Raw genomic sequence first — 18,943 nt, 5'->3', positions numbered from 1 at the left:
GAGTAGAAAGATGGGTATCTTTTATTCATCACTATTTCTCCAAAGGCTAGTTCCTTGTGTACAACCTCCATGTGAGGGGTCAACATAGATTGGATGCTGATTAGTGTAGCCCAAATGTTTGCATCTTGAGATTGCAATGCTGCTAACTGACCTTGGGCTAACAATAAATTTTTGAAATGAGATTGGCTTTGACTAGGAGATTGTTGTAGGATGTTACTTGTTTTCTTCAAATCTCCATCTAGGTGGTCAATGTGTCTCTACACGTCTTGTATGAATAAGGGTACATCACACAGCTTGGTGTAAAGATAGAAAATGTTCTCCAACACTTTCTTCACACCATCAATTTTGGCTACTAATTCAACCTGACTAAGTGCAATGGCACTTGATACCTTTTCAATGACCTTGGCATGAAATTTCTTCTCATACCATTCTAATAATTTGACATTTGTGTCTAGGTCTTCATCATTGATCTTCTCTACAATATTTTCCAAATTCTCAATGATTGGCTTGGCTTCATTAGGTGCAGGTAGGTAAATGCATCAAGAAATATGTCCTTGATGTCATGAAATGATTATTTCTACCTATGCTCCCTTTTAAGCATGAGTTCTTGGTATTTTTTTCTAGCTAGAGCATCCTAGAATATGCCCATTTTTTTTATGGTGATTGATGTAAGATCAAAATTTGGTAGCTCAATCACCTCATCAACCTTAGATGTGCTAGGACTAGGCCTTGATGACTGCAATGGTGTAGCTTCTACACTCAACCTATGAAGTGCTTGACTAGAAATAGATGTAGCAGTATTTGGTAGGATAACTAGTGTCTAAATTTCTATTACTTCCTATGATTTCATAGTCAAGATTGAATCTTCAATCCTATCCTTATCTTTTTTGTGATATCTTTATCACCTTGTGCTTGAGCTATAGGTGCAAGATTGGCTTCCTAGCCTATTTGGACTAGTGTCCCATCTTTCTCATTTGTTGAAACTACATGTACAAAAACATTGAGAACATCATGTCCTTCCTTTGATATACTACCATAGGCATGATAGATTGCACCTTTGTAGATTAAGGAGGGGAAATGGATAATTCTTGAGTTTTGTCCCTTGCAAATGCCAATATTGTCTTCTCAATCTCATCCACACTCACCAAAATAGGATGGTCACATAGTTTTTCCTTGGTGGTGGAATCAACCAATATCTTTCTCATATCCTCCTCTATTAAGGGATTGATGTTTTTATTAGAGTTGTTAGAGACATCCTTGATCATTATTATTTCTACTTGTTGATCCTCTTTGTCTACATGAGGAGGACTGACACTCGACATATGTACCTCAAGTAAATTTTGATCTTTCTTTTTCTCTTCCTTAGTTATAGCCTCTATATTTGCTTCTTTCTTAGTGTCTTCCTCATGTCCTTCCCTTGCATATTCATCTTTTGTTACCTCAACTTCCTCTTTTTCTACTTTGTCTTCACCTATGTCTATAGGTGCTTGCTTAATAGCTTGTTCTGTCTACAATCCATAGATCACCTTCCATATCTAGGTGTTTTGTTTGACAAATTCCTCAATGTTGTTCTATAAAATGTTGAAGGATTTTTATTTTGGAGAAAATCTCCCCTCATACTTATTAATGGCCTTAGTCATAGATGACTTATCTAATTCAAGCATTACACTATCAAAAGTAACCTCCCTAATATTTATTTTAGTATTTAAACTAAATTTCCATCTTTTCTCAACTCTCGCATATATAATTTTGGATAAAGATATGGAAAGCTCAATAGGGGTATTCTTGAATGTGGCCATCATTTTATACACAAATTCTTCAACCTTATTCATTTCTATTTTACCAAGTTTGTCAAACTCAACATGTGTGAATCCTGATAAATCAACATTGTTCCTAATATTATCACACAAGTTGTCCAAATCAAAAGAGGGATTATGGCTTATCATTTGAAATTGACTATTGTCATCTGACACAATCCTCTCCTCTTCTGATTTATCTAGAGCTATATGTTTCCTCTACTCAGGTTCATCTTCCTTGATAGTTACATACTAGCTCTCTTGCCTTTAGGCTTCTCAACTTCCTGTGCCTTCTTAGCAGTAGCTCTAGTTCTAGCCCTACTGACACAAACTAAATTCATTTGTTGTGAATGTTTCACAACTTTCTTGGGTTTTCCTACTGGTGGCTTCTTTTCTTTTCTATAGTAATAGGTGCTTCATTGGCTTCTTTTGCCTAGGCACCTTCATCAAATTTTTCTTCTTCTTCTTCTCCTTGTTCCTCACCTTGACCCTGTGTGAGAGAAAGTAGTGCTTGGGAAAGTGTCTCTTCTTTTTCATCTCCTTCTGCCTTTTCACCAAATTGTTCCTTGAGCTTTTTCATAATTTTTTTTCTTATTCCTCATCACAAAAGATGTCTTCCTCAACTTTCATTTTCTACTTGGTCACCTCACATAGCAATATTGATTGGACTTCTTATTGTATCTTAAGACTTTTGACCTCTTCAAATAGGGAACCATTCTTTTCCATCAGATCTACAACTACTACATCAAATTCACTTGTATTTCCATCTGCAACAATTTAGTACTATCAATCTCTTTGTAATTTGTGTCATTCTCTTCAATAGCTATTTCTTTCCTTCTCTTTAATGAGTGCTTCAAATCATCTCTTGCTTCATTCAACTCATGTAGGGCAACTTGTATTTCAATCTTCTAGTTTTCAATAACCTTTCCCAACTTGTAGACTTCCATCTTCAAGATCTTTTCTCAAATCTACAAAGCTTTCCTTTCCAAAGAACCAATTCACTGATACCAATTGTTGGAAATACAATAGGGAAAGTAAACTATGAGAGCTTGGTGGGGGTGGGGGGTGAATCAATCCTTCAAAAATTTAAACATAAAATCAGTCACCACACATCCATCTCACAATTTGCATGTAAACTAAAATACCTAGCTAAACATTTTCATCCATAGTATGAAAGAAAATACCATTCAACACACATATGACACAAGATAATTGGTTACCTAGAAACCTTCCAATGAGAAGATAAAACTAGGGTGGGGATAACACCCACAAATCTTCACTACTATAGTTTTAAAGTGTATCAAGTGAAGGTTACAATGTTTGATCATAAACTATAATCTACCCTATGAAAGGTCTGCCCTATTAAAGGCTTACAAGATTGTTAGATCTTATCCTATTAAAGGATTTCAACATCATGTTAGAAGTGTGCCTGATTAAAGGAATTCAACTTAAAATGAAGTAAGTACCCTGCTAAAGGATTTACAACAACCTATTAGGACTACTTTGTTAAGAGATTTAACTGATTCACCTGTTAGAATGTCTCAACAATGGTCCTATGGTTAGAACTTTGTTGCTAGATAATAGATCACCTCTTTCCTGATGTGTACTTAATCATCTCTGATTATATCTATCACTTCTTTCCTCTAACTCCTTTCGTTTGTTCCCCTCTAACTGACTCTGCAATCTATAACTCAATTCACAAATCCTTAGGCACCATGAATGCTCTATCTACGCATGTAAACTTCTCTCTCTGCACATACAATGTATAGGGTTTTCCTTCCTTAAGAAAATCTGAGTGACCTAGGGTTAGGTATGATTCAATGATTTTGATTCACCCATTTTACTTCTTGATCCATCCCTTTAACTGATTGGTTGCATGTACTACATAGGGATCCTCAATATATATTTGTTCTTATCATCTAGACTCATAAAATAATCCTTAGGTCAGCTAAAAAATAGTTTACATAGAGGTTTGTGCCATTACAGAAAACTATGTCCAAAACTATTTTATTCAGCACTTGAAGTCTAAGGCTCAGCATCCACTACATCTTTAATGTTGTAACTTGACAAATAAATGACTCGGCATTGATTGATCACTCGACATCTGAATCACTCGACGTCAACTATCTGTTTGGCACTTAAGTGACTTGTCACTTACTAGTTATTCGAAAGATACTGTATATCTCCTTGCTTGAAATATACTATCTGACAACTTATGCTCGACATGGGTAAAAGCATAGATCTGTGTCACCGTTTGTGATACAAAAACCTGTTTTGGTCAAATCTCATTTCTCTATCAAAACTCAATTTTTAAAAAAACTAAAAATACCCTTTTATAGATTTCAGATTCAATATCATCATTATATAAATTTTTGAGTGTTTTGATTAGTTATAATATGTTATAATCTAAAAATATTATAAGTCGATATTTCAACATTTCAGAAGATGCTCTCTCAAAAAATGAAAAAAAATAGTAAACCATATCAAAAAAATAAAAAAAATATATTTATCACTAGAGGAGAGAATCCTCTTCATGAATATGTAATTTTTTTTCAAGAAGGTATAGATTTGATAGGGAAGTTTTGATAGGAGGAAAAAACTGTTGGATTCTGACAAGGTCAAACTTGAGTACTTATAACAAAGAAAATATACATCAAAAATAATTATTTCTTTTTTTGTGCACTAGCTATACATGTCATCTATAAAATATTTTCAAATCATAACAAAAAAAGATGATTTGCACATACTTGTTTGACGTGAACTACATCCTATATTTTTTACAGTTAAAAAAGGGACTTCAAAATAAGATAAAATGAATAAATTCTTAGTCAAAAAAATAATAAAAATTATAGGCATAAAATTCATACAATTCTACACATTTCATCAGTTTACATCATCTTCATATTTTAAACGCAAATACCATTTTTTTTGTCATTAATGTTGAACTGTCACATTCTGATATCACTTTTCTTTATAAAAGGTGACACAGGTTTGTGCTTTTACCCGCATACATTACTTGTTCAGCATGAACTAGATTCTATCATGTAAATGACTTAAGTGTATTGTCACTCATATGTATAAACCAATTTGAGATTACCACATTTTTTCACCTATTATTCCAAAAAATGGTCTTCATTTTTTTACTAAGAGAAAAAATCTGCTAAATGCTAAGTTGCTTCAAATCTATAACATCTTGTCTACTAGCACAATTTCCAACAGCCTTTTTGGACTTTATGCCTAGTTCTCTCTTTTCTCCACCAACATTAGCCTTCAATGTGTTATGTGAAACCATGTTTTTTATTGCTAGAAGGGGGGGTCTACTTTTCTTTCTCCTGCTCACCATGGACCACTTAAATGAACCACCTTGATTATAGAGGAAGGCATCCACATCCCTATTAGCCTCATTCACTTCTAATGATCTAGATAAAACTATTTCTTTAATAGAATAAATATTATCATCTAGAGAATGAGGGAGAAATAGAGAAAATTGAAAGGATCCATCCAAGATGTTTCAATGTTGAATATCTTCAATAAAATCCCCAAACCTAAGCCCAGGAAGAAGTACTTGGATGGTCCTTGCTAGGACTTGGGGATTAGAAACCATCACTAGGCTTGAGGAACTAGAGGCCACCAACAACATGTCGCCCTTGATCACTAAGATGCTTCACTTAGGATTTATAGAGGTATTGATCTCCCCTTTCTTTAAATAATAATTTGGTACCTTCTAACTCTCAATAGGGGAAGTTCCCTCAATAGAATTATTCTAAGGGTTTGAAGATGTCTACAAAGAATCTGCAATAATAATATTTAAATTGTCTTGGAATTTAACACCCTCTTCCTCATTGTGTTCATGCTCCACATTTGGTGGGAGGGATAAGGAAAACCCCCAATCTAAGGCCCCATTAGCTTCTCCAATGACCCTATTGAGGAAATCTTGACATCCTTACCATCTAATTTTTTAGTAATGTTCACTTGACTAGTCCCTTTCCCCTATACATCTTGAAGAGTCAAATCCTTATTTCTCTTCTAATATGGCCACTCTAAGCTATTCTTAGAATATGACTTCTTTAGCCAAGCTTGTTTCTTTGGAGAGTTAAAAGGAATAATTATATAAGTGTTACTAGTAGAAGCCTGTTTCTTAGCCTTCTTGAAATTTTTTAGGAAGTTCTTCACCCAAAGTCTCAACTTATTGCAAACAAAGAAAGAAAATGGGAGTAATTCAAATTCGATCTCCTTTTAGCATCTATCAAAGGATCAATAGATAAGAGCTCCCAAAATAAAGATACAAGACCCTTAAAAACTTCCTCATTGTAGAACTCCAAAGGGACACTCGCAAGATGCACCCAAATAATGGTTGGTACAAAGAAATTGTCATTAAAGTGCCACTTTTGTGACCTTTTAAAGAAGGAAACAACAACAAAAATTATTTATTTATAAAGTAATTTTGATTGATTTCTTGACTTAAAGAGTACATTGTGTATAAAATTTTGAGTCAAAATTTTAGATTACACCTTGTGATTCATTTTCAAAATATTAGAGAGCTAAAAGATACTTGAGCATTTTTGGTTGTAGACCAACCAAATCTTAAAAGGAAGATAATAAGTGGAATGGAACAAGACTTAAAACATAGGGGTGAAAATTAGATCTACTAGATACCAAATTTAACAAAATTGTTTGATATTTTCTCTAGTTTGCTTCAAGCAATGTGTAACTCTTCTTCCTTTTAAGTTCATATTTTTTCTATCTAGGCACCTAATATTAGAATGATGGATTACAAATTTCATCTGAAATGTTAATTTAAAACTAATACACAATCTAATTAGAAAATAAAAGATATCAAATTCTAAAGAATAATAATAGCAAAAGGTGGACAAATGCAAAATGGAAAATGTATTAAATAGGGTATCATTGAAAATTATACTAGTATTATTGTAAATCTAATTATAAAATTTACTTAGAAGAGTATCATTGAAAATTATAATAGTATGTTCAAAGAAAAAGATGATTTTGAAGCTAGTGGTAACTCTAGTAAAATGAAGGACTTAAGTAATCGAAAAATGCAAAAGAGAAAATGTTGAATGGCATCATGCTCCTTTGGGCTAGATAAAAATGAATTATGATGGATCTCAAAAGGGAAATCTAGATCCATTTGGATGTGGGGCTATTTTAAAGAATTATAAGGACAATATGATAAAATCCACGGTGGTTCCCCTTAGCATACAAACCAATCATCTAGTGGAAGCTATGTGCCTTCTAAAAGGGTTAAAGTTGGCAAGTAGTCTCCAAGTGAAAGACATTTTGATATAGAAAGGGATTCATAAAATATATAAAATAGTCTATCTAAATATTCAGTACCTTCATGGTCTATTGACAATGTTATTAAGGAAGCAAAAAAATATATAATTAATTTTGATAAAGTGTATATATCACATTTATATAGAGAAGAGAACATTATTGTTGACTCACTAGCTGACGTGGTGGTGAAAAAAGGAGTCACCACATTTGGAAACATGTAGATTAGGTGAATTACCAAGTTAAGTCTCTTATTAATCATGATAAGAAAATAAGAAAAATACACTTTTCAATTATTTCCTTATAGAATGGAAGTATTTTGGGAACTAAAATTTAATTATTTCAACAAGTGTATGAGTTGCAATAATGTGGTAATGAAAGCTCTACATGTTTTATGGGTTATTTTTATTGTGTTTCTTATTGAAAAATTTAATCAATTTGAAAGCATATTTGTGTGTTCAGCTCTGTAACCAGAGAAATGCGAGAAAAACTCAGAAGAAGGGATCCTAGTAATTATGATAAATGGAGGAATGGGAATGAGAATGAAATTTGCAAAAAAATGGCAGAAGGGGGACTGGTTCCCTACATGAAGAAAATTAATATGGCTAAGCTAAAGGTTACAAAAATGTTCCAAAAAGGATGGAATAATGGAGATTAATCTAGGTGGGAGAAAATTATAGCTTAATGTCATGGTAATTGTGGAAATAATAGACCTCAATGAAAAAGATAAGCTCTTCTTCCATGACCTTAAGTATTCAAAGATGGTTGTTAGGAAAGTTCAAAAGGATACTAATGGTAAATTGGTTAGAAAAAGGGGTGGGATTTATATAGTGTCTTCCATAAAATTTCTTTGGAGGTTAGTCCTGACTATAATGGAGTATATTTTTCTTGATGGGAGATATGATAGGGAATAAACATGTCATCTTGTGTTGCTTAATCATTTTAGGTACATAAAAAGGGATATCATTTTGTGTTACTTAATCAGTTTAGGTACAAAAAAAGGGATATAATTTTGTGTTACTTAATGATTTTAGATACAAAAGAGGATCTATTTTCTCTTCTACCTTATTTTCTCTCTATTTCATAGCATCAAAGACCTAAGGTCTAAAGTAGGTAAAATAATCTTACATGAGGGCCTTGTGAGAATGATTATTATCTATCTTAGGAAAAAATTCCTTCACACTATTCAAAGGAAGATTCCTGAACAATGTGGTAAGCTTGAAGTTTTCCAGGAAAATTTTGAGAAAATGTAAAAGGATCTTAAGAGAATTAGATATGGGTTCCCCTGGTTCTTCTAAAAGGAAAAAAGTACAAGTTAACTATGCAAAGCTTTGTCTTGAAGCTAGAAGAAGAAAGTGAGTTTGATGGGGACACAACCCAAGAACAGAATGGACACAACAGAAAAGGGGAAATTATATTAACTAAGAAAATAAGCTAGTACAAATAGTACAGAGAAAATCAACTTCCAAACATGCCCTAAGGGCTTACAATAGCATAAATCTAGAGATAATTTCTCCTTTCAGTACCTCCTCTCAAACTCCACTCTGAACTGCCTTTTACAATGCCAAAAATCTCCTTAAATAGACCCCAGAGGGTTAAGGACTAGGAGTATATTCTAGAAAGTGCTAGTAGGCATCCACCAACCAAATAGAAGGTTCCAGAAGCTGCGTTAGAAGTCGGTGCAAATCTAGAAGAATCCAGAAACGGTAACCGAACTTCCGGGAGGCATAACTTTTGAACCGTAGCTTTGATTGACGAACTGTTTACATTTTTGGAAAGCTCTCGAAGCGCTCTATAACCCTATGGACCAGCTCTGCTCGTCCCCCATTTTTTGGCCCTTTTTGAAGTCATTTAATGCCCCTAACCTGACTTTGAAGCATTCTTAGGAGGTCTCCAAAACTCAAAAAACTGCAATAACTTTCAAACCGTGGGGCCTTTTGACCTGATTCTTTTTCTGGAATGCTCTAAATCACAATTGCATTCATCTGGCCAATTCACACATTCTAGGTCACCAAAATGATGGCCAAATTGCATGCTCCTATTTTTTCAGGATTTTCTAGCACACTAATAGTTGAACTGTGAGAGTTGGAACCTTTATTTGACCCAAATGGGTATCCAAAAATGAAAACACATGAAACAGAAACTAAGTCTAAGTATATTTTTTTGGGTGACACAGGATTGCCCTTATACCTCTGGATGCTCCTACATCAGAGTTCAAAGAAGAAAAAGAAGGGTCTTAAGGTCATAGGAAAGCAACACTGGATATGGAGAATTTGGAGAAACTGGTAAACTATGAGTATGTTGAAAGATAATTTAGGGGTGGTAATGACCCCTTTTCTCCTCCATCCACGTGCTTGGTTGATAAAGTGTTTAGTACTCCTAGTGAAAACAAAGAGAAAGACACCTAGATTACTTAGGAGCAAGTGGAAGATGAAGGTCTCAAAGAAGCCAATTGAGAAAATGGAAAATGTGACCAAAGATTCTCTTTCCAAATGTCAAAGTCTTCTTGAAGCCACCATTGATTGTATGAAAAAAGTGACGAGCAATGTGAACCACAAAAAAAAAAGAGGTGAAGCTCGTGCTCGACCTGGAGGAAGCTAAGAAGGAAATGGAGGAAGTTGATCCTGCTAAATGAAATCCGCTCCAACGCCAAGAAGAAGAAAAAGAAAGGAGCTTAGATTGATAAAACAGACATTAACAAGGTCATTGAAAATATCAAAGCCATTCAACAGGAGCTGAAAGATAAGGTGGAAGAGTAAGTTTAGTCTCTTTCTCCTATGTGTTTTGTCTTTTAAATCTGTTGTTGTCGATCAGTTCATGTTTTGTTTGAGCTAGTTTTTTGGTGCTAGGTTTTTGTGATGTTTTGGCTATGGGTGTGTCTGATGTAGTGGACACTGTTTCATTTCAAGACTTTCATGTTTAAATTATTTTGTATCACTTTTGGGGGTTTGCAAAAGGTGTCATCGTAGTTTTTTATTTTCTCCATATTTGAATTTATCTTTGATTGTAGATAACTCACATTTGTAATGGTTTTCTTATGAAGAATAAATTCTTGCATTATATAAATTATTTTGATGTTTCTTTCAAAAATCAGATTAAACATTTAAAACTTGTAAAGATGATATGTGTCATGCCTAGAAAAATAAACATGATTTTCACTACATTGAAGAATATATAGTAATTCCTTCATTTGTAGAAGTTTTTCATTTTTTAATTTAACTTCTAGTCATGTAGATTTTAGAAGAAATATTTATATATTAAATGTTTTTAAAACATTTATTTAATGAGCACTTTAATTCATTCATAATCGTGACCGTAACTCCTTTTTCCAACACTTATCTACTATGTATCTCTTGTTTATGAGACCAGCACACATATCACATAAAATAGTTATATAAAATCCTAATGCATTATGTAAACTAAATGCAAGTGAGATAAATAGTTAGTCGGAGATGAAATTTTAATGATTACAACTCTTAAATAACTACTTTTCAGTATAACCTTACAGAAAAAGATTGATCTAGAGGTTTCCTAGAAACTCACAGGAGCATAAATATAAAAGTAGTATGCGAGTACATTGTAGCAAAAGCTTAAAAACTTCGATTTCGTTGTCTATCACACCGTCAGATATATTTGTGTTTAAGACAATATTAAAATCGAACCTGCACGTACCAAATGGCATGAGGAAAAACTAAAACGTCGAATAGTGCGGTCTTCATGAAATGAGAAAGTTTTGTATATTCATCTGTAATTGTTTCGTTAGGAATTCTATGAAAATGTTGTTAAGTATACAATTCTCTGAAACTGCTATCTTCACAATCAAAAGATCCACGTGGGAACGCAAGGCGAGTTTATCCAGAAGTTACGACGGTGTTTGAGCATCTCCCTTGCCTTGCTCTTTGTCTTGGCGCCACAGTCGACTTGCAGGAGAAGGCAAAGCTTTGCCACGGCCCCAACTTGCAACATCTCAGTCATAACATGGCCGGAGCAAGAAAATTGGCAAAGCGACCAAAGAATCCGAACAGCTTTCTCACTGGCCAATTCAGAAACTCGAAGGATTTTCTTAGACACCGCAGGGATGCCCATTGCGTGGTCAGCCATGGCGGCCCTCCCTTCTGCACATCCACACAACACATCCAGAAGACATAACATCCTCTCGCAGCTCTTCTTCTTCTCGGGACTCTGATCGGGAAGCAATTCTATCAGCGCAGACACGGCCCCCGCCTCGATGGCTTTCTTTCTGCTGCTCCTGCTGTTCATGGTTATCGCCGTTAACACCCCAAGGGCAGCAACAGTAGCTTGTTCGCATACCTCCTCCGTTAACACCTCCAGCAGCCCTTCGATTAAATCATCGCTCGCGTTCATAACAAACCGTTCAGCAACTTTGCTACACGCCGTCTCTGAAAGCAGAGCTGCGTGAAAGCGAGCTTTGGAGGTGCCTCTCTTGAGAATGGCGGCCACGGAAGCCAGGCACTTTGCACTGGCGAACGACTCTAACGTCCCGTCTTGCAACGGAATCAGAGAGTGAAGAGCCCCCAACGCTTCCTCGCAATATTCCACCGCAACGTCGTAAGCGCAGCCCGTTTCATCGTCTTCCGCAGATTGGCTTTCAACGAGAGAGATCAAAGCAGCCGGTGCTTCAGACGAAGCGATGCACCGTCTGTTGCTCTCGCTTTTCTCCGCCAGAGATATCAGATTTTTCAAGGCCTTCGATCGGAAAGGCGGCGGTGGCCACGTCCCGATGTCTCGAATCAATTGATTGAGATGATCACTGTCCAGTGGCGGCTCTGGTGTGGCGACGAGCGGCACGCCGAGTGAGGAGTTGCCGATGCACCATTGTTGAATAAGGCGGCGCAGGGTGTGGTTCGGTATGAGCTCTACTTGATCATCATCAATATGCAGGACCAGGATTCGCTTTGTGGCAGGGCAAGTGTTGTTCCCCATCGTCAAAATCCACTTCTCAATGCTTTCTCTCTCGTAGGTGACGCCCGTGCACAGAGTCACGGGATCCCGCATGAGTTGCAGTGATATTGGACACACAAAGTAGGAAGGAATTTCCACCTCCCCTTCCATTCCTCTCGATCTCCTGTTGCAAATAATGAATCTGATGGTCTCGGCGCTGAATAATTTGGCTCTTCGCCTTCGGGGTGATATAATTGGTACAACTAAATTAGGACAGATGAGAATTAAAGAGTGGCAGGCCCTCACAACGGTCAACAAAGTGGAGATGCTTCACCCATGAGCTGTTTTGCCTTGGACATTATAATTATTAGCTATATTGGAACGGCTACGCGCTTATTCTTTATAAGCACAATCCTTCCAGCCTTACAAAAGATGCGGTGATTGATACAAAGTCAAATCTAACATGATAGAAACATTTCAGGCAATAATATACATCCACTCAGCTTTCACATGCACATTTGACCGATTCTTAAAAAAGAAAGTCTATCTTCTTAAGAAAGAGAAATCCACAACTGCGTGAAAATAAATAAGCTTCGACGTGTCAACGACAACTAATCTATTTAAGAATATTTGATAATAATAAAATTTGTAGATTGCGTAACGCATCTGATTAAGTTAAACAATTACTTCAGATTTAGCAAAAACTACATGTCTAAAGTTCTATTAGAATGCAGAACTTATCTTTTAAGGTGGGCGCTGATATTTTAGATATTTCCCATCCATATACTAAAATAGTAAATTGCGTAACGCATCTGATTAAGTAAAACAGTTACTTCAGAAATAGCATAAAATACATGTCTGAAGTTGTATTAGAATGATAGAATTTATCCTATAATGTGGGCGCTAATAATTTTAAAATTTCCGATACGGATATATATATTTTTGCTTTATTAAGTAATTTATGAGAGAGTTCCAATCTCAATGACATACATACCATTGCATGGCTTAATATAATTTAATCAACCCAAATATCTACGCCACCACGAGTGTGAATGGAATGACGATTACTGGTAACAGTATTTCAATTTTATACACGATCACAATGCCTTTGAACTTTGAAAGACAAGCAATTGATAAAGTACTTTCTTTTTTAAACTGTTGACTAAATAGTTTTGGTTATATTATTTAGGAGAGTTGCGATTAAATTTCTGACTATTGAATATCTCGAACACCATGAATATGGGAGGAAATTCTGAGATAAGGTAGCCATTTGATTATCTAATATGTTATTAGCCAAATCCATAGGAAATCTTCAATCGCTGCTTTTACAAATGTCACTCTTTTACTATTTCAATCGAAACGAGAAGAAGTGTTCCATTCAAGTTTCTATCGTTTTATTTCAAATTATAATTGAATTTTTTTTTGCCGAGTCGCTTATTATTGTATTTGCAGTAGGTTAATATTATTGCAATGTTGTTCTTAATTTGTTATTAATATTTTATATTTCAACCAATTAAATGTAAGTATTTTTTATTTTTTTCATTTTTTTATTTTTATGAATAGTCATTTTCTATTAATCAAAATATACTAAGAATACAATTCACAAAAAAGGGCTGGGGGATACAAGATCACCCCGCGAATAAGTTCACACGGCCACAACCAGAATACAAACACACGGCCACAGCTGGAATCATAAACTATTCATAAAAAAAAACATATAGAAAGCAACCTTAGGTGACCAAAGCAATGCTAACCGAAGGTGGTGATTCATCTCTGTCATGGAAGCCCCAATCATCTTTGGGATTTGGGGGCGGGCTGGGAACAGTCCAACCATATTTAGTAGTAGCAGCAGGAGGATCAGTGGCATCCTCTGCATCTTTGATTTCTGACCGCAGAGGAGAAATCACCAGATCCAAGCAAGGCCATTTCCCAAAAAGTACCCAATGAGCACTAGGAGGAGGAGCCGGGGACATCCACCACCATTGCCCGCTTGGGAGTGCGGGGTGTGCGAGTGGCCTCCTAAAGAATGGTGCCACAGATGGCAGCCATGAGGCATCTAGGCATCAGGAGGAACTCTAGCAATAGTGCAGGGGGCATTGCCCCAGTGGTTCAATAGCTGTTGTAGGTGAGCTACCTCAAGGGTAACTTTGTTAGCTTGCACTTGAATCTGCATAATTACATTATTACAAATGCATGCCTTAGTGTACATGACAATATTGATATCCAAATAAATGTGTGTGAAGAGAACAGAATTCCTATCTTTCTGTAGAGTAAACAAAATTTCCATCCTAAAAGTATGCCAAATTTGGGTGAATTTTTTAGGGATTCTCAGAGAATCACCCAATAGAATCATATGCCAAGAAAAAGGTCCAGGCCTAAATGGTTTGAAAAAATCATGACTCTGATTGTCCACAAAAAGGGCATCTAGGATCTAGAACCCCAATATGCTTCAGCTAAAACCCAAAGGGAAGACCTTGGAAGGCAAGGCACTAAGCAAAATGGGCAATCTTGGGTTCTGTTATAGCACTCCAAATGGTATCAAAACATTTTCTCCATTGAGAAAGAGAAGACTGCAAATGCCATCTTTGGTTGAGCATGTCTACCATTAGAAGATGAGGTGAAAGCCATCTATATCCTAAACTTGGCTTATAATTGGAAAATGGAGTGGCAGGATACCACTACCAATCATGCCACTAAGGTCAAACAGACTGAATACCCACTTTATGAATTCGGTGGACTAGAATTGAATATATCAATAGGTCAAAAGTCTACCGATCTAAATGGATAAGGCAGTATTGGACTTGCATATCTTTCCAGGATCTAAAACCCATGGAAACCCTTGAGAAGAGGTCCTTGGGAGTTCTAATGGCTCATTTGAAAAAATATAGAGCACTACCACCTTGAATCTTGGCAAGGGGAGTACCCTGAATGGAAAATAGGGGAGACCACCAAATGTTTTATTGATTCAAGGAGAGGCCATTGCAAAACTCATCACCAGCCCAGCGAAGCCAAGGCTTAATAGCTTCCTAATCTTTCCATATGCTCTTGATGACAAACGAGCCTTGTATGGTCACTAGCTCATGCATGCTGAGAAGGGTGTGGAAACCAATCCCTTTCCAAGCAGGCCTATTGATAGGAAAGCCGAAAGATATGCAATGTCAAACCAAAATTTTCTAGGCTTTATCTCTAGTGATAGCATGAATAATCCATTTAGCACAAAGTGCAAGGCCTTGTTTCTATGTGGAAAGTAGGCCAAGACCACCAGATTCTTTTGGGAGACAAAAAAAATCCCAGGCAACTTTGTGAAACCCATGATGATCAGAACTAGAAGCCCAGAGAAAATCCTTGAGCAATCTTTCCAATTTCTAATAAGAAGCTTTGGAGGGAGCCCAACAAGAAGAATAATAAACATGAGTAGCCGCAAGAACCTTCGAGAAAATTTAAAATTTTCCAGCAAGGGAGATCAGTTTTGTAATCCAATAATCAAGCTTCTTGGTAATCTTGGCAAGCACAACATTCAAAGTTCAACAGGTGAAGCTTGGAAATCAAAAGGAATGCCAAGAAAGTGAAAAATCTCCCCATGCGTAACTCATTTCCATTCAAGTTGGCTGAGTCAAGGTGGAGCTCTAGCAAGAATGACTGGTGGAAGTAGAGCATTTTATGCCATTGAATGGCAAATCTAGAGGCTTGACAGAATGTGTTCAGGTAACTTAAAGCAATGTTGATATTTTCTTTGTCCTCTAACAGAGTGAGAAAGGAACCATCCACAAAGTGACCATTGACTAACTGTGAAGATGATTCGGGCAAGGAAATGCCACAAACCAATCCAGAAGACACAAAATGAGCTAGTAGATAGCCAAAACCTTCAACAACAAGGACATAAAGCGGTCGAGCCAAAGGGAAACCTTGCCTAATTGAATGAAGAAGGCCAAAAGTCTCTGATTGTGAATTGTTGATGGTAATGCAAGCATTAGCATCACCAAAGAGCATCTCCATGGACTGTATAAAAGTGGGACCAAAACCCAAAGCCTAGAGCATAGCCAAAATAAAAGGCCATTCAATGCAATCATAGGCTTTAGCAAAATCAATCTTAAGAAAGATGGCCTTCTGAGCCTACTCCATGCCTTCCCAGACAGAAATAATGTTGTCAATATATCTGGACTTAATAAAGCCTATTTTCTCAGGGCACACAATTAAAGGCAACATGTGCCAGATTTTGAGAGAAAGTACCTTAACAATAATCTTATAAGACACATTTAGAAGGGTAATGGGCCTCCAATTGCAAATGTCATCTGGATCACTAGCTTTAGGTATGAACTTGATATTTCTTTTATTTATAATGGCTCCTAAGCTTCTAGAATGATAGGCTTCAAGATGAACTTTGTGTAGGTCAGGACCTATATGCTCCCAGAGGTGTTTGTAAAATTCACAAGGAAACCCATCACATCTAGGGGATTTGTCATCAGCCATGGAGTAAACCACTTGTTTAAGGTCTCAAAGGGAAATAAGTTGCTCATAGAAAGCACATTGCTCAACTGCTAAGCAGTTTGGAGTAAAAGAAATACACTTTTTGAGAGCTTCCTCTTGAGCAACCGAATTTCCCTATGAAGCAAAAATGTTCTCATAGTGATGAACAAATGGTTGCAGGATGTTAAGGAAATTGGAAAGAACAATAGTGCCTTGTTTGATCTTTTTAATCCCAACATTGGTATGACAAGCACAAAGAGCCTACAAGAACTCTTGTGAAGCTTTATCGCCAATCTCCAACTAGTGGAGATGGGCTTTGATTTGGGATCCTCGAGTGGCATAGTTATCAAAAACTTGTTTGTCACGGAAAAATTTGGCCAGCTGAATTTGCAAATCCACATCAAATGGATTAAGGGTGAGAGCCTCAGAGGCTTTTTTGAGTGCGAAAGTGTTGGCTTCATATGATCGATTTCTGAAAACTGCCAACTAGCACCCATAGATGTGTAGAAAATGAGCAGTTCTAGAAATGGCATTATTCCACCATTGAATCCATCCCTACTAAGAATATAGATGTGGCTCCAAAGTCTAGACATGTAGGATATATGTGCAATGGAAGCATGCATCAGGATAGATGTGTCGAGGAAGAACTAAGAGTTGGCAACTTTTGGGATAGCTGTTTGCCATGAAATGACAAAATAAATGGGATAGAGGTTAGATAACATCACATTTGGTAGGGGAATGATAGGTAAATGTTGATCCTCAAAAAAAAAAAAAAAAAGACTGTACAGTAATCATGACATGATCGATACGCTTTAAAATGCGATCAAACCTAGCTCAAAAGTTGGACCAAGTGTGCCAAACCCCACTATCTTTGCGATGGTTGATATTGGGTTCAAAAAGGCCCAATTTATTGTGCATGTAGTACCAAGCTTCCCTTTCCCCAACTATCCATCGAAAGGGTAGAATGTTTTCTTTGTCAGAGGCCACTTCAACCATATTGAAGTCACCACACATAACCCAAGTAGCTGGAGGCAAGTTGTTAGCCAACTAGCCCCACATCTGGGATCTTTCCATAGCATCATTGGAAACATAAACATTAATGACTCCAAAAGAATGCTTGTTAATGGAAAGCAAAAGCCAAATAATTATATGCCTAGGGTCAGAGCCGTACAAAATAATAGCAGAATGAAGACGAGGTGGCAAGAGAGTAACTACACCACCTCAGCGAGCTTCGTGCTAAGAGGAAAACATAACTCCTTTCTACCAATGACGTGGCATGTAGAAGAGAGCATGTAACTAGAAATCTTAACTTCTTGCAGACAAAGAAAATCTAAATTACCAAGTCTATGATGGGTATCCCAAACATAGTACTTTCTAGAGAGGTCTATAAGACCTCGAACATTCCATGATAAAAAATTCATGAAAATTCTTCCATATCATCCTTGTCCTCAAGAGAGGAGTAACTATTCTACAAGAAGGTAGAAACCTGGTGAAAGTCAGAAGGAAATTTTTTTGAACTTACAACCTACTGTTTCACCTCTGGTATCTCTGCATGTCCAAGAGGACACCATGTTTCTTGTAGCACTATGGAAGAAGCAACAAGAGGGGTACGAACCACAGCTAAGGCAGAAGCCCTAGCGGCCACCTTAATCCCCTACAAAACCCCTAAAATAAGTGTTGTGGAAACCACTTGCATCCCTACACTAGCTAGAATTAACGCTCCTATGGGATAGGAGGAGTTGCGATGACCACTGCGTAGGACTATTTAGTGGGCAAGGGATTCAAGGTAGCCTTTACCTTGCACCCAAAAATAACACATTCTTCATTTTTCCCTTCTTTTTTCCCATCGGCTTGCTTGGCAGGCACTTATTTTGGCATGGGCTTAACCCTAGGCATAGCCAAAGGGCAATCCCTGATCTTGTATTCTGCGGACTGGCACCTATAACAAGTGTTGGGGAGGTTCAAATAGAGCACCTTCTGAGAGAAGGTTTGAGCCCCAATCGAGATTTCCACAAAATCTTTAAGATCCTTGGAAAGATCAACCTTGATGCAAACATGTCTCTATGGGTGAGCATTAAAAAATTTCTCAAGTTCCTTTGTAATAGCTTTGCCAAGGGTTTTAGCAATGGAATCAATGAAAGGCTAGCATGGCAAGGGTAAACCTCAGAACTCAACCCACACAGGAACCCTAAGCTTTTTATCATCAAAGACTATGAAGTCTCATGACCATTTTTCAAATACAAGCAAAGAGGAATGCATAAATCAAGGTCCATTGTTAAAGACCGCATCTGCTTCCGACAGGTTAGTGAAGTGAAATAAAAAAACCTTTGGTAAGGTTTTGCATAGTGTCAAGGTGGACTCCATGAGGAGTCCAACTCTTGTTAACCCATTCTTGGAGCATAGTTTCTAGAGGAGTCCTACCCACAAAATAACCTATCAAGGTATGTTGTTCTAACAGTCACATGCATCATCAAATTCTTGTAAAG

General features: G+C 36.7%; 1 pseudogene; it reads right to left on the bottom strand.

Annotated features, from left to right (window-relative positions):
- Nucleotides 1-10,906: 10,906 nt before the first annotated feature.
- Nucleotides 10,907-12,161, bottom strand: LOC149531850 (E3 ubiquitin-protein ligase PUB23 pseudogene; annotated as a pseudogene).
- Between the last annotated feature and the right edge of the window lie 6,782 nt (nt 12,162-18,943).

The sequence above is a fragment of the Cupressus sempervirens genome, chromosome 11, assembly GCF_028749045.1.
Source record: "Cupressus sempervirens isolate cs-2001-9-10 chromosome 11, ASM2874904v1, whole genome shotgun sequence".
NCBI lineage: Eukaryota > Viridiplantae > Streptophyta > Pinopsida > Cupressales > Cupressaceae > Cupressus > Cupressus sempervirens.
This window is presented reverse-complemented; position numbering and strand designations above follow the sequence as displayed.